This window comes from Hypanus sabinus, chromosome 31, assembly GCF_030144855.1.
Source record: "Hypanus sabinus isolate sHypSab1 chromosome 31, sHypSab1.hap1, whole genome shotgun sequence".
In the NCBI taxonomy this organism is placed as follows: Eukaryota; Metazoa; Chordata; class Chondrichthyes; order Myliobatiformes; family Dasyatidae; genus Hypanus; species Hypanus sabinus.
Genome location: NC_082736.1, coordinates 27,736,103 through 27,758,095, shown reverse-complemented (window position 1 = coordinate 27,758,095; position 21,993 = coordinate 27,736,103). Strand labels below are relative to the sequence as shown.

Below are 21,993 nucleotides of genomic sequence, written 5' to 3'. Positions count from 1 at the left end.
GAGACAGTGAGTTGGGGGGGGGAGGGGGGAGAGAAGAGAAACAAATAGGAGAAAGGAATGTTTCAGAGAGAGGCACTGAAAACACATCCTTTTTTTTTAAAAGAGTCAAGTTAGCACATGCAACAAACTGCCAGTTCAGTTATCCAGCATCTGAGTACTACTTTAATAAACATTCTTTTCCGTTTGTTTGAATTTTGGAATGACCACACGCTTTTTACTATTGCTATCTCGTAATAACCATAATCATTGTGTCTGACCCAGAGGACATTGCTGGAAGCAGAACTGTAGATGAAGTAAGCTCACTACATCCCGCTGATAGTATCTTAATGGAGTTACGCTGAGTTCTTAGTGTAAATAACTGGGCCAATAGACTCGAACACTTTCCACTTTCTTTGCCCAGCTATCTTGTCAAGAGTTCCACAAGCCAAAAAACGTTTCGTTCCTTTGAGCTCAGAAAGATTTCGAGCAACTTAAGAGATTTGATCATCTGTCATAACATTTGCACATTTAGTTACTGTCTGTTAACATCGCTGGCATTTAGGGCGGAAATGAAGGTCCTCTCTGTCCGTCTTTGGCCATCTTCTCTATTGTGCCCCTGGTGTGGTTTGGGGGCCCTCATACCTGCCTCTATGGCTCGGCGCCAAGTTGTCTTTCCTCTCCCGCGTTTCCTCCACCCTTCGTATTTGCGTGCACATAATTCAACAACAACTTGCATTTTTTTTACACTTGGTGGCCACTTTATTAAAGTACAGGAGTGGATTCCGGTGTAGTCTTCTGCTCCTGTAGCCCTTCCACCTCAAGGCTCGATGTGTTGTATGTTCAGAGGTGCTCTTCTGCACACCACAGTGGTAACCCAGTGTTATTGGGTTACTGTTGCCTTCCTGTCAGCTTGAACCCATCCTGCCATTTTCCTCTGACCCCTCTCATTAACAAGGCACTTTCGCCCAACGAACCACCACTCACTGGACGATTTTTTTTTTGTTTTGCACTCGCCATTCTCTGCAAACTCTGCATGTGAAAATCCCAGGAGATCAGCAGTCTCTGAGATACTCAGACCACCCCATCTGGCACCATGGTCAAAGTTGCTTGGTCAAACATCCCGATGTTTGGTCTGAAACAACCATGCTTTTACACAGAGAGTTGCTGCCACATGGCTGATTATATACTTGCATTAATGAGCAGATGGACAGGTGGACCCGCATTATTATCTGACCTGACCTTTATAAATCAGAGCATTGAGTATAGGAGTTGGGATGTAATGTTAAAATTGTACAAGGCATTGGTGAGGCCAAATTTGGAGTATTGTGTACAGTTCTGCTCACTGAACTATAGGAAAGATGTCAACAAAATAGAGAGAGTACAGAGGAGATTTACTAGAACGTTACCTGGGTTTCAGCACCTAAGTTACAGAGAAAGGTTGAACAAGTTAGGTCTTTATTCTTTGAATTGTAGAAGGCTGAGAGGGGACGACAGAGGTATTTAAAATTATGAGGGGGATAGATAGAGTTGACGTGGATAGGCTTTTTCCATTGAGAGTAGGGGAGATTCAAACAAGGGGACATGAGTTGAGAGTTAAGGGGTAAAAGTTTAGGGGTAACACGAGGGGGAACTTCTTTACTCAGAGAGTGGTAGCTGTGTGGAACAAGCTTCCAGTAGAAGTGGTAGAGGCAGGTTCGATATTGTCATTTAAAGTAAAATTGGATAGGTATTTGGACAGGAAAGGAATGCAGGGTTATGGGCTGAGTGCAGGTCGGTGGGACTAGGTGAGAGTAAGCATTCGGCACAGACTAGAAGGGCTGAGATGGCCTGTTTCCATGCTGTAGTTGTTATATGGTTAATAAAATGGCCACAGTGTATAGCATTATAACAACACAGGAGAACATTCCAAGGACAGGGCAACGTAGTAGCACGGTGGTTAACACAACGGTTTACAGTACAGGAGACCCGGGTTCCATTCCCGCCACTGCCTGCAGGGGTTTGTACGTTGAGTTTCCTCCATGTGCTCCAGTTTCCTCCCAAAGATGTACCGGTTGGTAGGTTAATTGACCATTATAATTTCCCAAGTTGGGATTAAACTGGGGGGGGGGGGGGGGGGCTGGAGGGGCCTATTATGGACGGTCAGTCAGTCAAGAACGGAGAGTTGTCAAACTGGCAAACATTGAAGAGATAATGAGGACAGCTGGCTCAGACAAGATCAGCCTGAAGCGTCCTAAAGGAGAAAGGCAGAGAAATTTAAGGAGGTAACCTTGAGCCCAAGCAAATCAGCCATTTGATGGTTCCACCTCAGGAGGTGGATTAGCTCAGTGTCTGCATTCTACATCAAAGAAATCCACTTAGTCCTACATTCAGCCCAGAGCTCTGTTAACTAAAATAGGGAGACCAGAAGATCGACTTTACTTCCAAACGAAGGCAAAGCTACGCAGAGAGAGATGGGTGAATGCCAGTTCAATGGTTCAATTTCATATCAGAGAATGTATACAGTACACAACCTGAAATTCTTACTTTCCACAGACATCCACAGAATTGGAAGGAAAACCCCAAATGAATGAATGACAGGAAAACATTAGCCTCAAGCCCCCCTTTCCAGCCCCCCCCCCCATACACACAAGCAGCATCCACATGTGATACTGCCAGTTTCTAACCATCATATAGACTGGAGGAACTCAGCAGTAAACACAAAGTACACTGTAGATGCTGTGGTCAAAGCAACAAGTACAAACAAGTGCTACACCTGTCCCTACACCTCCTCTTTTACCACCATTCAGGGTCCCAAACAGTCCTTCCAGGTGAGGCAACACTTCACTTGTGGGTCTGTTGTGGTAATCTGTTGCGTCCGGTGCTCCCGGTGCGGCCTCCTCTACATCGGCAAGACCCGACGCAGATTAGGGGATCGCTTCGTCGAGCACCTCCGCTCCGTCCGCCACAACAGACAGGATCTCCTGGTTGCCACCCTCTTCAACTCTGTTTCACATTCCCATTCGGATATGCCCATACATGGCCTCCTCTGCTGCCATGATGAGGCCGAACTCCGGTTGGAGGAGCAACACCTCATATACTGTCTGGGTAGTCTCCAGCTCCTTGGCATGGACATTGAATTCTCCAACTTCCGGTAATTCCCTCCCTCTCCCTTCCCCCATCCCACTTTCTCTCTGCCTCCTCTTCCAGCTGCCTATCACCTCTCTCATGACTCTGCCTTCTTCTACCACCCATAGTGCTTTCCCCTTACATTCCTTCTTCACCTTTCCTGCCTATCCCCTCCCTGCTTCCCCTTCCCCACCCCTTGATCTTTCCTCTGATTGGTTTTTCACCCTCCCCCCCACCTTCTTTATAGGGCCCCTGCCCCCTCTCCAGTCCTGACGAAGGGTCTCGGGCCCGAAACGTTGACTGCTCGTTTCCACGGATGCTGCCTGACCTGCTGAGTTCCTCCAGCATTGCTGTGCGTGTTGCTTTGACCCCAGCATCTGCAGAGTATTTTGTGTATACAGACTGCTCATAAAGTCTTCGAGCATAACAGCACAGAAACAGACTCTCCGGCCAATCCAGTCCATGTCAAACTCTTTAGTTGCCTCGTCTCAATGAGCAGTGCCAGGACCATAGACACCTTTCTCCAAATACCCCTCCCATTCATGTACTAATCCAAATTTCTCTTAAGTCTTGCAATCGAAGCATTTCCACTGGGAGCTCGTTCCACACTCGGCACCCTCTGAATGAGTTTCCTCCTCAGGTTCCCTTGAATATTTCACTTTTCATCCTTAACCTGTGACCTCTAGTCCAGCCTCATCCAATCTCTGTAGAAAAAGCTCATTACGTCTCAGAATTTTTGTATACCTTTTATCAAATATCTCCTTGTTCTCCTGTGCTCTAGGAATTAAATACGTAGCCTATTCGATCTTTCCTTATAACTCAGGTCCAAGTCCGGGCAACATTCCTGTGAATTTTCTCTGAACTCGCTCAATCTTATTGAGAGGTGGAGCTACAATGACGCAAGACAGCAGCTTCTTCAAGCTCATCCGCGGAAACAGTTTAATTTCTACCTTTAACGTCTCCTTTTTCTCCCCCTTTTCAAGGTGGCTGGGGTTCTGTCAGTGGCCTTGACCTGCAGCTGCATTCAAATTATGGGTCTTCCCGAGCCCCACCACCTTAATTCGGCCCGTACTCCACGCACCACACCTGTCCTGCGCCTTCGAGATTTCAGATCACACTGCAAAACCGCCAGGGTCATACCGAGTTTGACTGCAGTGACCATTTGAGGGAAAAAGTGCCGACTAATAAAGTATTTAATAGTTATTTTTGCTGTGCTGTGCTTCTCCAGCACCATTTCAAACTACAGGCTTCCCCCACTATCCGAAGGTAGAGCGTTCCTATGAAACCATTCGTAAGCCGAAATGTCGTAAAGCCAAGAAGCAATTTCCATTAATTTATATAGGAAAAATTGCACGTTCCCAGACCCAAAAAATACCCTACCAAATTATACCAAATAAAACATAAAACCTAAAACAACACGAACATATAGTAAAAGCAGGAATGATATGATAAATACACAGCTATATAAAGTAGAAATATTGTATGTACGGTGCAGTTTCACTTATCAAAATGGGGAAGACAGCGAGCTGAAATCGATTTAGAGGAAAAAAATCAGCACGTACACACATACGCATGTACACGCATGCGCACACAACTGCCGCACAAGGCTTCACAGTCATGGTGGTCTTTCTTGGGGTAAACACACGTATAAAGCGGGTGTCTTTTTCTTCGTAAAAGCGAAAATCCTCTTTGGTCAGCGAAATCAGGTACCAATGTAGGTCTTTCATAACAGCGAGCTGTCGTAAAGCCAACATTTGAAAAACGGGGGGGGGGGGGGGGGGCCCTGTATTTGAAATGTTGAACTCTTAATTTCAAAGTAAATTTATTACCAAAATAGATACGTCACCACATACAACCCCGAGATTGATCTTCAAAGTAAATACAGGGAAACAGAACAGAATCAATGAAAAACTGCACACAAGACCCATTTGCAAAGGACGATGGGAGTTTTGGCGAACTGCTAATTCCTACTCTTTAGGGTGCACCAATGGTTAAACAGCCCTTCTCTAAAGTGACCGACATGGAAATGCTTCCACAATCAATCAGCCGCACATCCACACCACGACACTCGATTCTTACTGGTCTGCCAAAGAATCTAGGGCACAGTATTACAATCATCTGACATTATCTGGACAGAGTCAATTAATTGACTCTGGTGTAAATTTAGATTAAAAAGCCTCCTTGCGTGCAGAACATCTGCTCTACTCTGGAGAGTGCATTGTCACGGTCTCAGCTGCAGCTTTTTTGGCCATTTATTAATTCATGGGGAAACCCAACATTTCAAAAGGTTCACAGGTTCATTTATGATCCAAGTGCGAATGCAGAATACAACTCTGAGATTCTTCTTCTCCAGATCAGCCACAAAACGGAGGAAACCACTGACGCAGAAAAATATCAAATCAACCCCTCCCACACAAAAAAAACTGTGCGAATGGCAGCATTAACCCCACACAGAAAATCAAACTGTGCAAGCCGCAGAAATATCAAACCCTAACACCCCCCCCCCCCCACACAAGAAAATTGCACCAAGAGAACTGCAACGTCATCAAATCCCCCCATACATGCGGGGAAAAAAAACGCATAAGCGGCAACAATACCATCAACTCCCACTTCCCCCCCACCATGCAGGAAAACAAACTGTGCAAACGGCAAGAACATCGAAACTAAAACCACCCCCCGCCCACGGTACAGTGGTGATTAGCACAATGCTTTACAGTACCAGCCTCCTGGGTACAATTTCCATCACCGCCTGTAATGAGTTTGCACGTTTTCCCCATGACCACGTGGTTTCCTTCAGATGCTCCAGTTTCCTCCCACAGTCCGAAGACGCACCGGTTGGCAGGTTAATTGGCCATTATAAACGGGTGCTACACCTTGTCCAAGGGTGACCTGCAGGCTAGCAGAGGGAAGGAGCACCTGACTTTGGTAACAACGTAGCTCCATCCCACCGTTCTATGTACTAGTCTAAGAAATTAACCATTAAAGTTCAAAAACGTTCAAAGTAAAATTTATTATCAGAGTACATACACATCACCACATACAATCCTGAGATTGTTTTTCCTGTGGGCACAGTCAGCAAATCTATAGAACAGTAACTGTAAACAGGATCAGTGACAGGGCAAGAGCATAGAAGACAACAAATGGTGCAAATGCAAATATAAGTAAATGCTGAGAGCATGAAATAACAAGATAAAGAGTCCTTAAAGTGAGATCATTCACTGTGGGAATATCTCGATAGATGAGTGCTGTCCCAGAGCCTGAAGGTTGGGGGTAGTAACTGTTCCTGAACCTGGTGGTGCGAGCCCAATATGCTCCTGTACCTTATAACTCAGCGTTACATTGGTGAGACCCAACGCAGACTGGGAGACCGTTTCGCTGAACACCTACGCTCTGTCCGCCAGAGAACGCAGGATCTCCCAGTGGCCGCACATTTTAATTCCACGTCCCATTCCCATTCTGATATGTCTATCCATGGCCTCCTCTACCGTCAAGATGAAGCCACACTCAGTTTGGAGGAACAACACCTTGTATACCAGCTGGGTAGCCTCCAACCTGATGACATGAACATTGACTTCTCTAACTTCCGTTAATGCCCGTCCTCCCCTTCTTACCCTGTCCCTGATTTATTTTGCCCCCTCCCCCTTTTTTTCTCTCTCTGCCCATCACTCTGCCTGCTCTCCATCTCCCTCTGGTGCTCTCCTCCCCCTTTCTTTCTCCCAAGGCCTCCCCGTCCCGTGATCCTTTCTCTTCTCCAGCTCTGTACCCCTTTCGCCAATCACCTTTCCGACTCTTAGCTTCATCCCACCCCCTCCGGTCTTCTCCTATCATTTCACATTTCCCCCTCCCTCCCCTACTTTCAAATCTCTTAGTATCTTTCCTTTCAGTTAGTCCTGACGAAGGGTCTTGGCCCGGAACATCAACAGTGCTTTTTCCTAATGCTGCCTGGCCTGCGGCGTTCCACCACCATTTTGTGATAATAAACCTGATTCTGATTCAAGCACATCATACGACCTCAGTAACGTGAACGTTACCAGTTACATTTTAACCATTAAATTGTCCATAAACTTCATTCTCTCTGAAAATACGGTCCCTCTATTGCACATTCCTCAACCCGTACATATACCTTTCTAATGTATCCTCCTGCCAGAACATGCCTTCAGTAACAGCCCTTAGTGTGTTATTTATGTGAGATTCATCTGCAGATTTTATCCTCACTTTCCTAAGTTACTGTGTGTTATTCACACTGCTGAGCTTGACACCATGTTTTGGAGAAAAGTCGTTTCTAAACATATTATACATATATACATGTAATTAAAGTAGTTAAATTACAACAAACTTGACCTGAGGTAGAAATCCGTGAAAGCACTGGACAAACACTTAACATGTTAAATCTCTAAGACTACATAAATTGGAATATTGTGTACAGTTCTGGTCACCGAATTATAGGAAAGATGTCAACAAAATAGAGAGAGTACAGAGGAGATTTACTGGAATGTTACCTGGGTTTCAACTCCTAAGTTACAGAGAAAGGTTGAACAAGTTAAGTCTTTATTCTTTGAAGCATAGATGGTTGAGGGGGAACTTGATAGAGGTATTTAAAATTATGAGGGGGATAGATAAGAGTTGACGTGGATATGCTTTTTCCATTGAGAGTAGGGGAGATTCAAATAAGAGGACATGAGTTGAGAGTTAAGGGGCAAAAGTTTAGGGGTAACACGAGGGGGAACTTCTTTACTCAGAGAGTGGTAGCTGTGTGGAACGAGCTTCCAGTAGAAGTGGTAGAGGCAGGTTCGATTTTGTCAGTTAAAAAAAAAATTGGATAGGTATATGGACAGGAAAGGAATGGAGGGTTACGGGCTGAGTGCAGGTCGGTGGGACTAGGTGAGAGTAAGCGTTCAGCACAGACTAGAAGGGCCGATTTGGCCTGTTTCCGTGCTGTAATTGTTATATGTTATATGGTTAAATCGGGAAGAAAAGTGGGATAAGTCCAAATGATTTATTCGTATTTAATCGCAGGACATGGATCTCTAATGAATTGCCTTCATTTACTGTCTACCTCTAAGTGAACATTCTTTGACCAAGGCTAATAAAATGGCCTAAATAGTCTCCTATGCATCATACTTTTACAAGATTCTGCAATCCGAAACCTCCGAGGATCTCACCTGGGCCCAACATATCGATGTTACGCTCCAAAGAAGGCACAACAGCGGCTTTGGAGCTTGAGGAGATTTGGTATGTCACCGAAAACACTCACTGTGGAGAGCATTCTAACTGGCTGGATCACCGTCTGGTATGGCGGGGGGGAGGGGGTGGGGCTGGAGGCGGATGGGGGCCACCGCACGGGATCGAAATACAGTAAGCCGCAGAGTTGTAACCTCAGGCAGCTCCATCATGGGCACGAGCCTCTGTGGTATCCAGGACATCTTCAAGGAGCGGTGCCTGAGGAAGGCAGCATCCATCAATAAGGACCCCCATCACCCAGGACATGCCTCATTGCTACCTTCAAGGAAAATGCATAAGAGCTTGAAGGCACACACTCAGCGATTCAGGAACAGCTTCTTCCCCTCCACCATCGGGGGGGAGGTACAGGAGCCTGAAGGCACACACTCAGCGATTCAGGAACAGCTTCTTCCCCTCTGCCATCAGGGAGGGGGTACAGGAGCCTGAAGGCACACACTCAGCGATTCAGGAACAGCTTCTTCCCCTCTGCCATCAGGGAGGGGGTACAGGAGCCTGAAGACACACTCTCAACGATTCAGGAACAGCTTCTTCCCCTCTGCCATCAGGGAGGAGGTACAGGAGCCTGAAGACACACACTCAACGATTCAGGAACAGCTTCTTCCCCTCTGCCATCAGGGAGGAGGTACAGGAGCCTGAAGACACACACTCAACGATTCAGGAACAGCTTCTTCCCCCCTGCCATCAGGGAGGAGGTACAGGAGCCTGAAGGCACACACTCAACGATTCAGGAACAGCTTCTTCACCCCTGCCTTCTGATTTCTGAATGGACATTGAACCCGTGAACACTACCCCACTACTTTATTTTTATATTACTTAATTTAACTATTTAATATATTACAGTAAATTATTTTATATATTACAATATATACTTACTGTAACTCATCTTTTCTTTTTTTTATTGTACTATTGCCATAAAGACAACAAATTTCACAGCATATGCCGGAGACTCAGATTCTATGTAAATTGAACCAGTTTGCCTTAATTAAGGGAATATAGATTGGATACTCTAGCTTGGGGACACACGATCATAACAACGGATGAAGGTAGATCGAATGGCTTTCACCCAATCTCTACATCCTCTGATACACTTTTCCATTTAAAAACGCCGCAATCTCGGCTTTAACTAAACAAGCATTTGAGGTAAAGGATATCCAAGTTCGCAATGCTCTGAATCAGGAACTTTTTCAGCTTCTAGATGGCCAAGGCTTTGTCCTTCAGACTGTAAACCCCTAGTTCTGTGTTCTCTAGCCAGAGGCGACAGGCTCCTGGTATCTAGCTGCTAATCACTCCCAGAATTTAATTCGTTCCAGGGAACGTGGGCTAATTTCCACTCATTGATTCCTCATCCCAGGAATCAGCCCAGTGAATCTGCAGTGCAGATTTCAAAAAGAAAAAAACAACACCACAGCCTACCTTACAGACAGAAATCAGGTTGACACAAGTAGTCATCCAAACCCTGTACAGTGCAGATAAATTCCCTCACCCTTGGACAGCAACGCTGCCGCAAGAAACTGCTCGGTGGACGTGCATGTTAATCTGTCTCATGAACTTGTAAACCTGTATGTCAGCTTCACTTTCTTCCTATCATTCAAAACAAAAGGCTTTCTTCTTCCTCCACGGCTTATATACTCTGTTTATCTTAACTCTGTAGACCTCGCTCCTCGTAAATTAAATTACCGTAGAGTGATTCCTCATGGATGTGGTAACAATGTTCACGGGAGAAACAAACTGTTTTGCAAATATTTCACGTTTTGTGAGAGTAGTGACTGGCATATCAATACTTGGCTTTATATTTTAGTTCCCTCTCATATTTAGAGAAACGGCAAACCCCTCGTATCTGATGATCAGCCAGGAAAAACAATGATCACAGACTCTGCGAGTGCTTTAAAAAGTCAAACATGATTCTGGGCTCGAGCAGCAGAAACGTAAAAGAGCTGCTTGTTTTAACGGACAACCGAATGAATGCAGTGGGAACTCAAGAAGAGATGCCAAGGCTGACACATCCCTTACTGGCATACTAACATTTCAAGCTGTGAAAGATATGCTTGGGACAAATTCTCGGGTCTATACTGCCAAATGGAAACCAACTTAAGGGGTTTTCCATGGGAAAAGAAACCAGCTAATGGCGAGGAAGTGATGGGGACAAATTCCACTTAAGTCATCTCCTGGGCCAGATCAGTTAAAGAAAAATGAAAACCTAATACTAGGGAGTTTGAGGACATTTGGTTTGTCACCAAAACCACTCTCAAAGATTTCTACTGTTGTACCATGGAGAGCATTCTAACCAGTTGCATCACCGTCTAGTCTGGGGAGAGGGGGGGCGGGGATGCACAGGATCGAAATAGGCTGCAGAGAGTTGTGCACTTAGCCAGCTCCCCCATGGGCACTAGCACCCAGGACATCTTCAAAAGTAGCGGAGCCTCGGAATGGTGGTGTCCCGTCACCCACAACGTGCACTCTTCCCACTGCTACCGTCAGGAAGGAGGTACAGGAGCCTGAAGGCACACACTCGATGATTCAGTAAAAATATTCTTCCCTCCTCCCATCCGATTACTGAATGGAGCATGAACACCATCTCACTTTTTTTTTTATTTCCTTTTTCTTGCATTACTTAACTATTTAATACACATATACCTTTTTCTCTATATTGCTGCCACACAGACAACAAATCTCACAGCATATGCCGGTGATACTCAACCTGATTGGAATGCTATGTAAATTGAACCAGACTAGTTAAGGGAATACAGATGGGACTCTCCAGCTTAGGGACACAGTAAGATAACATGATGCATGAGGGTAAAGAGAATGGCTTTCACTCAATCTCTACACCTTCTTCTCAACCCAGATGCAGTATCTCGACTTTAACCAAACCAAGCGTCCACAGCCCTTTGAGGTAAAGGATATCCAGGCTCGCAACTCTCTGTATCGGGAAGTTTTTTTTTCAGCTTCTGACCGGCCACTGCTTTGTCTGGAGACTGTAAGCCCCCAGTCTTGTGCTGTCTGGCCAGAGGAAACAAGCTCCCCGGTGTCTAACCTGCTGATCACTCCCAGAATTTAAGATGCTGCAGTAACTGGGGGCTAATTTCACTCTATCTCTGAGGTAAAGGATGTCAAAAAGACACACACACACTTAATTCAGTTTCTTTTCCTCACTATTATGTACTGCTGGTGCAAAGCTATATGGAGGAATTCAAGGTGGGGGGGGGTTACATGGGAGGCAGGTTTAAGGGTCGGCACAACACTGCGGGCCGAAGGGCCTGTACTGTGCTGTACTATTCTATGTTCTAAAGTTAAAAGATTTCACGACATATATGAAACTGATTCCACTATTGATAAACTGTTTCCCCCTCACAAATGAGCCAAGAGTCAACGGGCACAAATTTAAAGCGATTGGGGTGGGTGGGAGGGAGCAGTATCCTCTCGGTGACATCTGGGAAAGCTGATTTATCCCCCGAGCGCCTGTGATTCAAGACACAGATGACTGATGAGAGAGGGAGAGAAAAAAAATTCTAAGTATTTGAAGTTAAGGGAGAGAAAAAAAATCACAGTTAAGGAGATTGATTGACGGAATGGGGTTAATGGAATTGCTCTCCAAAGGAATGAGATGGACTGGATGATCGGCCCTTTCGGTGCTGTGATTTTTTTTTAAATCACGATTTGATAGGAGAGCGTTCCGTATTAATTTTCCAACCCATCCTGCACGCCAATCGGGTTCGAGGGCTTTTGGGGATTAAAATAAAAAAGCCACCGAGAAGGAAAAGCTTCACGCTCAGGGGGGAGAAAAAGGGGGGCAGAGATTGTCCAGAATCAGGGAAGCGATCCAACGGGGTAATGGGGAGGGGGTAGTCTCTATCTCGACAGGGAGAAGTCGCTAGCTCCCTTAGGTTTGTGTAAAATGGGCAAGTGCATTTTTTCTCTCTCTCTAAAGCTGTGGCGACTCGACTCCGGGAGTACCGAGAAGTAACCGACGCAATTTCGCAGCAATTCACCTCCCGGTAAAATGCAATCGCTCCAGTTGACATTAATGAGCAATTTTGCAATTCGGTATTCGCTATGAAACTACACCACTCCCCCCCCCCCCGGTATATTATGCAGTGAAGCTGAAAGGAAATCGTTAAAAAAAAATAAATGGTTATATTCCGCATAGATTCATTAGCCAACATTTGGGTTGCTAGTCAGAACGGCTTCGTAGCGGGGGCTTTGCAAAAAAAAAATTAAAAAATAACATCATCCGAACCTCGGAAAACTGGTAATGCAAGTCCCAAGATCTATTTATATTACAGGGCGATTGCAAATCTGAGCAATCCTTGCATCCGATCCATCATCACACGTACGGGGGGGAAAAAAGCACAACACACACACATTTGCAACACGTTGAATGGAGACTATTCTAACAGTATCAAATGCACCTTTTAATGCATACCTTTATCCTCCGAAAGGAGTCTTCCCACAGAGCCTGGAGCGATTTGGGTTTTTAAATCCACATAGCTGTGTCAGAGATGCCGCGAGTTGTACAGGAGGTCCCCACTTTTCCCCCCTCCCGAGCCTGGCAAAGGAAATAATCCAGCGTTAGATGGTCTCCGAACGGATGACAAAAGCTCGTGTGGTTGGAGTGGGCAAGCTGCGATCCTTCCCAGGCAGAGATGGATGTTATTGGATTGCCTGGGATGCGGAGGAATACAGGCGGCGCTGAGAAGGAACCAGACAGTCAGACACAAGCTCACACAATGCAGTGAACTGGAGCGGAGCGGAGCAGCAACAGCACATGGCTGGCCAGGGGCTCCCGCAAACGCACTGCGTTCTGCAAAATAGGCCAGAAACATCACGTCAATTTTAATACCTCTGCAAAAAAAAAAACAACAAAAAAAAATCGCTCAAGTTAACATATATATATATTTTAAATCAACCCGACCGACAGCAAAATAAAAATTGCAACATTTCAGAGAGAGAAAAAAAATGTGCATTTTCCTGTCGGTCGATTTTCCACGTAATTGGGTGAACTCAGCACCCACCCCGCCAATCCCACAGAATTGTTAGCCGCATCCAACAATAAAAGATCGGTTTTGCAATCCCGAAGTTCACCTTCGGTTTGCCAGAGGAAATGGGGTAGCAGGAATCAGTCAGGCCACTCCATCAGTGGATCTAATCCTTTGACACAGACGCCACTCTCATGGGTAGTCCATGATCCTTGGGTCCCCCAAAAGGCCAGAAATCTATCTCTTCATAAGTGGGGGGGGGGGGGTTGGAGGGATTTGTGTATTTTTCCAGTCTGCAATTTGATTTGATATTTATAGTTTTGAAAATTCCCATCTCCCCCTGACTCGTGCGAGTATTGATACCTATAACAGGTGGGTTGCCTTGGGCTCTTGCCACAATCACCAGTGACTGGAGTCCAGCTCCTGCCGCTGACCGTGTGGAGTCGGTACGTTTGTCCCATGACTGCATAGATTTCTTCCTGGTGCTCTGGTTTCCTCCCGCATGCCAAACACGTACGGGGTTTAAGTTCCAAGTAAACTTATCATCTGAGTACAAACATGTCACCGTATACAACCCTGAGATTTCCTTTCTTGCGGGCATACTCAATAGATCCATGGGATCATAACCACAACAGAATCAATGAAAGAGCACACCAACTTGGGTGTTCAACCAGTGTGCAGAAGACAACAAACTGTACAAACAAACAAATAAATAAACAAGCAATAAATATCAAGAACGCAAGATGAAGAGTCCTTTAAAGTGAGTCCATAGTTTGTGGGAACATCAGTGATGGGGGGGCAAGTAAAGTTAGCCCCCTTGGTTCAAGAGCCTGATGGTCGAGGGGTAGTAACTGTTCCTGAACCTGGTGGTGCGAGTCCTGAGGCTCCTGTACCTCCGTCCTGATGGTTGAGGGGTAGTAACTGTTCCTGAACCTGGTGGTGCGAGTCCTGAGGCTCCTGTACCTCCGTCCTGATGGTCGAGCGGTGGTAACTGTTCCTGAACCTGGTGGTGTGAGTCCTGAGGCTCCTGTACCTTCTACCTGATGGTTGAGGGGTGGTAACTGTTCCTGAACCTGGTGGTGCGAGTCCTGAGGCTCCTGTACCTCCGTCCTGATGGTTGAGGGGTGGTAACTGTTCCTGAACCTGGTGGTGTGAGTCCTGAGGCTCCTGTACCTTCTACCTGATGGTTGAGGGGTGATAACTGTTCCTGAACCTGGTGGTGTGAGTCCTGAGGCTCCTGTACCTTCTACCTGATGGTTGAGGGGTGGTAACTGTTCCTGAACCTGGTGGTGCGAGTCCTGAGGCTCCCGTACCTCCGTCCTGATGGTTGAGGGGTAGTAACTGTTCCTGAACCTGGTGATGTGAGTCCTGAGGCTCCTGTACCTTCTACCTGATGGTTGAGGGGTGGTAACTGTTCCTGAACCTGGTGGTGAGAGTCCCGAGGCTCCTGTACCTTCTACCTGATGGTTGAGGGGTGGTAACTGTTCCTGAACCTGGTGGTGCGAGTCCTGAGGCTCCCGTACCTTTCTCCTCTTAGCAGAGAAAAGAGAGCATGCCCTGGGTGGTGAGGGTCCCTGATGACGGGTGTTGCTTTCCTGTTCCGTGTAGATGTGCTCAGTGGTGGGAAGGGCTTCACCTGCGATGCGACTGGGCCGTATCCGCCGCTTTTCGTAAGGATTCTGCAGTAAGGGTTAGTAAGCGGGCGCTGGAAGCCTCACAGGACATCCCGGACTGTGTTGGTCGTTCATGCATATGACACATTGCAATGTATACGTGAACAAATAAAACAAATCTTTAATCGGGGTAGGCACAGTAACACAGCAGCTAGCGTAATGCTTTACAGCACCAGCGATCCGGTCTGTAAGGAATTTGTGTGTTCTCCCTGTGACTGTGGGATCTCTCACAGTCCAAAGACATACAGGTTAGTAGGTTAATTGTCACTTGGGTGTAGTTGGGTGGCGAGTGCAGGTAAGTGCCCATGGGCTATTCATCTACAGAGGGAATCTCAAGATCAATCATCTCCTGCGTCCAACAGAAGCAAGACTGTCTCTGCACTGCGTATACAGTCAGAAGTGTTTCAGGTTTAACAAAGCCATGGAAAGCATTAGCCCTACTAATTGTTCTGACGCAGACCAGATATTCAACCTGCAGTCGGTCTACTGACCTAAAGAAGAAAACCAAAACCATAAAGAGATCTGGGGACTTTGCACAATAAGTATGAAAATTAATATGCGGGTACAATGAGCAATTTGGAAGGCAAATGATTTTTTTTTGCGAGGGTATGGTGTACAAAGGGTGGCAGGGCAGAGATATGTCTCTACCAAAGGAGGTGTAAGGCGCTCCTTCCCTCCGCTAGCCTGCAGGTCTCCCTTGGACAAGGTGCAGCACCTGCTTAGCCCCCTGATCAGGGTCACGTGGAGCCGTGGGAGCAGGTGGTGGATGGTCGTATGAGCAGCCGGTGCATATCACAAGTCCTGGTTATGTGACATCTGACAGCAGGCAGTCTCTGAAGATTATTGATAATGGCTGGGCTTACCCGTCTTGTACAGCCACTGCCCAGAAGGCAATGGCAGACCACTCCTGTAGAAAAATTTGCCAAGAACAATTATAGTCAAAGACCATGATGGCCTATATCATATGTCACAGCACATAATGATCACAATGTGTACAAGCATTAAGTATTAACAAACAGGGCCATTTTGGAGTGCAATATACAATTATGGCATCTTTATTCAACAAAAGAAATTCGAGCATTCGATGCAATGCTGCAGAGGCTTACTGCAATGATTTCTCAACTGAAAGGATAGCTCTCTGAGGAAAATCTTTGATAGAGGACATTGAAGCATCGACAGCCTACATAGAGTATTCAATGAGAAACTGTTCCTTTTGGCAGAAGTTGGTTTAGAAAATAATCAAAGGAGACTAGAGGAAAGGATATTTTATGCAACAAACACTTTGATTAAAGAATGCACTACTATTGAAAGCAGTAGAGGCAGATTCAACAGGGGAGATCAAAAGGGAGATATGGATAGATACTTGAGAGGATATCAGAATCAGGTTTAATATCGCTGGCATATGTCATGAAATGTGTCGTTGTGCTGCAGCAGTACATAATAATAAAAACTGTAAATTGTGGTATTACAAAAAGTAGTGAGGAGGTGTTCGTGGATTCATTGTCCATTCCGAAACCTGATGGCAGAGGGGAAGAAGTCATTCCTGAATCGCTGAATGTGTGTCTTGAGGCTTCTGACCCTATGCACGACGGTAGCAATGAGAAGAGGGCATGTATCTCATGGTGGGGGATGACAGGAGTCCACAGCAAGAAGCAGGGTTAGTTAGATTTTTCCTGTCTTGTCAGTATACTAGTGAAGGGCCAACTGGCCTCCTTCCACATCGTAATTTTGAGTGATGCTAAAAGTGACCAGAAAAGGCCTTTCTGGGCTTAACAGAATGAGAAATTATGCCAATGAGACAGACGGAGCATGGCAAGGTGCTTGTCCAGGTAATGTGTAGGAGTCTAAAACCGGGGAGCTGTCTCAGGATAAAGCTTCACCCATTTAAGAATATCTTGTAGAGCAGGAGTTCCCTTTTTTTTAAATGCCATGGACCAATATTATTAAGCAAAGAATCTGTTGACTCCAGGTTGAGAATCCTTGCTGTAGAGGAATTTCTTCACTCAGAGACCTGTAGAGACAGAGTCATTCAGTACATTCACAGCAGGGACACAGTTTGGACAACAGGACATTAAGGGTTGTTAAGGCCATTATGGCCATCGTAACTATATGTTCTGACTCTGCCATAGTTGGATGCATCAGCAAGAGAGATTAGGCGGAGTACTGGGCTACGGTGGGAAACTTTGTCACATGGTGTGAGCAGAATCATCTGCAGCTTAATGTGAAAAAGACTAAGGAGCTGGTGGTGGACCTGAGGAGGGCTGAGGCACCGGTGACCCCTGTTTCCATCCAAGGGGTTAGTGTGGACATGGTGGAGGATTACAAATACCTGGGGATACGAATTGACAATAAACTGGACTGGTCAAAGAACACTGAGGCTGTCTACAAGAAGGGTCAGAGCCATCTCTACTTCCTGAGTTGACTGAGGTCCTTTAACATCTGCTGGACGATGCTGAGGATGTTCTACGAGTCTGTGGTGGCCAGTGCTATCATGTTTGCTGTTGTGTGCTGGGGCAGCAGGCTGAGGGTAGCAGACACCAACAGAATCAACAAACTCATTCGCAAGGCCAGTGATGTTGTGAGGGGTGGAACTGGACTCTCTGACGGTGGTGTCTGAAAAGAGGATGCTGTCCAAGTTGCATGCCACTCCATAATGTCCCATCCACTCCATAATGTACTGGTTAGGCACAGCAGTACGTTTAGCCAGAGACTCATTCCACCGAGATGCAAAACTGAGCATCATAGGAGGTCATTCCCACCTGTGGCCATCAAACTTTACAACTCCTCCCTCAGAGTGTCAGACGCTGGTCCTGTACTTATTTCCTCTTGGAATAATTTACTTATTGTTTAATTATTTATGGTTTTATATTGCTATATCTCTACACTATTCTTGGTTGGTGCAACTGTAATGAAATCCAATTTCCCTCGGGATCAATAAAGTCTGTCTGTTTGGGGGATCAGGCAGTTAAGTGGAGCTGAAGCTCAAGATCAAATCAACATAGATTGCTCATTGAAAGCTAAACAGCTTCAGCAGTGGTTTCCAACCAGACTGAGTGAAAGCTCTGCTTCATCAATCAATAAAAGCTGTCCCACCCTACACCCACAAGTAACCCATGACATCAGGGGTTGCTGCTTTCAAAGAGCTGACACCATCTTGGATAACCAGGCATCTTGCACCAGGATGAGGCCACCTTCAGGGTGGAGGAGCAAAACCTTATATTTTATCTGGGTATCCCCCAACTTGATGATATGAACATTGATCTCTCCTTTGGTGAAGGAAGCTCCCCTCCCCCTCTATTCCCCACTCTGACCTTTCACTTTTCACCTGCCTATTACTTCCCCCGGGTCCCCTCCCCCTTTCCTTTCTCCTATTGTCCACTCTCCTATCAGATTCTTTCTTCCCCAGCCCCACGACCTCTCCCACCCACCTGGCTTCACCTATCACCTTCCAGCTAGCCTCTTTCCCTTCACCCCACTTTTTAAATTCAGACATCTACCCTCTCCTTCCCCCCCCCCACAAGTCCTGAAGAAGGGTCTCGGTTTGAAAAGTCAACCGTTACTCTTTTCCATTGATGCTGCCTGACCTGCTGAGTTCCTCTGGCGTTTCATGTGTTGCTTTTTTAAAAAAGATTTCTTTTACATTTATAGGAAGAAGTCCAGTTGACGTTTTGGGCCGACACCCTTTGTCAGGAGTTAGCCCTGACAAAGGGTCTCAGCCCAAAACGTCGACTGTACTCCTTCCTGTAGATGCTGCCTGGCCTGCTGTGTTCCACCAGCATTTTGTGTGTGTTGCTTGAATTTCCAGCATCTGCAGATTTCCTCGTGTTTGCGTTTCATTTACATTTTATTGTTTACTTGCATTGTTATTGTTTTACTTTGTTCTACCTCAATGTGTTGTGTAATGACCCAATATGGATGAACAAATAACGATTTGGTGATGCATATTGAGCATCACACGGAAGCAAAAACAGAATGCTGATGAGAGATAGCGCTGGAGCGCACCCCTCTTTGCAAGCTGCTCTCTGTAGATCTGCTCACAACTTCTGTTATGATTGTTCCCTTCCCTTCAATGCACGATCTAATGATCTGATCTCTACAAACAGTATGCAAGACAAGCTTTTCACTGTGCCTTGCTACAATAATAGACCAATCGTTCGTTTGTTACGTGCCGTGTCGTATGATGTGGGCGATCATGACCTCATCCATGACCCTGATTGTCCTTGGCAAATTCTTCTACAGAAGTGGTTTGCCATTGTCTTCATCTGGGCAGTGACTTTACAAGACGGGTGACCCCAGACGTAGTCAATATTCTTCAGAGACTGTCTGCCCGATGTCAGTGGTCGCATAATCAAGATTTGTGATATGAACTGGCTAACCGTAGCTTCATGTGACCCTGATCGGGGGGCGGGGGATGAGCTACACATTGCCCAAGGGTGACCTGTAGACTAAGGAGAGCCTTTCACCTCCTTTGGCATCTCCACCCTGCCATCCAATAAACCAATACCCTTCTGGATTACCTCAGTTATTAAAGCCTCAGACTCCGCCATGGAACTCTTCGGGGAGTTGGGGTGGTCCCACACCCAGGTCAGATGCCACTTGTGCTTGTGGGATTACAAGACCGTAAGAGCAGAGTTAGACCATCGAGTCTGCTCCACTATTTCATCATGGCTGATCTAATTTCCCTCTCAACTCCAATCTCCTACCATCTCCCTGCATCCCTTCATGCCCTGACTAATCAAGAATCTATCAATCGCTCCCTCCGTTAAATATACCTGGTGACTTGGCCCCCACAGCTGCCTGTGGCAACGAATTCTACAGATTAATCTCTCTGGCTAAAGAAATTTCTCCTCATCTGTTCTATAAAGGCCTTGTTCTCTGGTCATAGACTCTCCCACCATAGAAAACATTCTCTTCACATCCACTCTATTGAGGCCTTTCAACAGTTGATAGATTTCAATGAGGTCACCCCTCATTCTTCTGAATTCTATGGCATACGCCTGCTCCTATTACTCATGTTAACTGCTTCGTTGGCGAGACCAACAGCGATGGAGTTGTTGTGCAGACCGCTCCTGGGCGCACTGCTTGGATTTCCAGCATCTGCAGATTTTATCTTGTTGTTGATTAAGGGACGTGGGAAGGTTTGTGACTGGAAGCAGGGCCTGGAATGTGGGCCAGAGCCAGGGACGGGATCATTTACATGATGAAACATCCGTACGAGTTTTCATACAGCATTCAACCCCTCACAGATAACGTCAATGCAACCGTAATCACATCGCTATTGGTATCCATGGGTTTTTTTTGCTGTCCGTAGGTAGTCCAGGACTTCCCCCTATATATATTGATAGGAAGTTGTGAGTAGAGTGTAAATGGAACACTATCCATTCATTCATTGGTCTGTAAAACCTTGATCATTCTTTTTGATGCAATTAGCTGCTGAATTTCACAAGGAGTTGGAGGAGATCTGTCACCAAATACAAATTTCTACAGATGTACTGCTGGTTCCTTAAGATTGTTACAGCCGAGGGTGGTAATGGGGACAAGCTCCCACTACCTAATAGTCCCAGTGGCATGCACCACAAATAGCCTCTGACAACCAAGCCCAGCTCCTGACCTTGAAGCCCAGTGGAACAGTTCCTACTGACAGGAGAAGGGGCAAAGGCGGGTTACTGGCATCTCAAAACCAGTCACTTTGGGCAGGTGGGGTTCGTCAGCCGTGCTTGGCAGCTCACCTGGAAGGAAAATTTTGATCTGAAATCTCCGCTGCCTTGCAGATATACTCACATAAGGAAGACTTTGGGAGTAAACTACGCCCACCATGGAAAATCCAGATCTCGAGTCCCTAAGGCAATCTTACGTTGAGTTCAACGCTGATCAACAATTTCTGCAACCCCACTAGTGCCAAACCACATCTTTCATTCCTTGGGATTCACCGGATGCATGGAGAGGCGGAGTTTGCTACATGGGCAACATATAATACTGCCCAGGCTTGCATGTTTAGAGAGCTAGCACACAACATCTATGGTCAAACCCAACTGATGTCCATGACATTATCCCTCAGGTATATTGACAGTTTAGTCCATTGCTAAAATTAAACAACAACCAACATCATTGTCCTGTAACTGCTGTTTTCAAATTCCATTCAGCAGGCTCTTTTCAGAACGGAGCAATTCTGTTTTTAAAATTCACCAAGGAGAACTGTTTTGACTTTCTATCATGGCCCCTGGGGATTTTTTTTTAAACTGAAGAAAAACCAGATGGACCTTCACCATTTTACATCTCGCAACTTGCTTATTCAGGGCAAACTGAGACTGCAGAGAAGGGTAGGATAATTAACCCCATACTGAATATCTGAACAATGGACAGAGCCTTTGCACAAGGTGAAAAGAATAGATTCAAGTAACATGAAAAGATAGATGAAGAAAAACTGTTCCAAGTCACAAATGGTTTAAGAGCTGGAAAGTATATTTAAAATTTTCAGCAGAAGTTATGAGGGAGACATGAGAATTTTTTTTTAAATAAACTTGGAGACTGGCTACAACCCTGAACTCAATGCCTGTAGGGCTAGTGGAATCAGAATTAATCAGGGCTCTAGGAAGGAAATTCGTCGACACCAGAGAAAGAGATATGCAGGGTTATGGAGCAAGAATGATCGGCAAACTCACAGCCAGCAAAGACTGGATGGGATGAGTGGCCTCCTGTGCGACAACTTTACTGTGAGCCTACGAAAGAAAACAAAGCCAGAAACACTGATCCTGTTCCCACCACTCCTAAAGGCAAGAAAGTCCAGACCATAGTTATTTCCTGTGTAACAAAGCATTCTCTCCCACGTCTTTGGTCCGGAGTCTCTTTTTATTTATTGATTGAGATACAGCACAGAATAAGCCCTTTTTATCCTTCAAGCTGCACCGCCCAGCAACCCCCAATTTAACCCTAGTCTAATCAATTAACCTACCAACCTTTGGACTGTGGGAGGAAATCCACATGGTCACGGGGAGATCATGACCAACTCCTTACCGGCG

General features: G+C 45.8%; 1 protein-coding gene across 1 annotated transcript in view; it reads right to left on the bottom strand.

Moving 5' to 3' along the window:
• Positions 1–13,007, bottom strand: part of LOC132384011 (spectrin beta chain, non-erythrocytic 1-like) — a 444,742-nt gene extending 431,735 nt beyond the window's left edge. The window contains exon 1 of the mRNA XM_059955276.1: positions 12,749–13,007. The gene's annotated coding sequence lies outside the window, so the exon portion shown is untranslated. The remainder of the gene's footprint in view (positions 1–12,748) is intronic.
• Between the last annotated feature and the right edge of the window lie 8,986 nt (positions 13,008–21,993).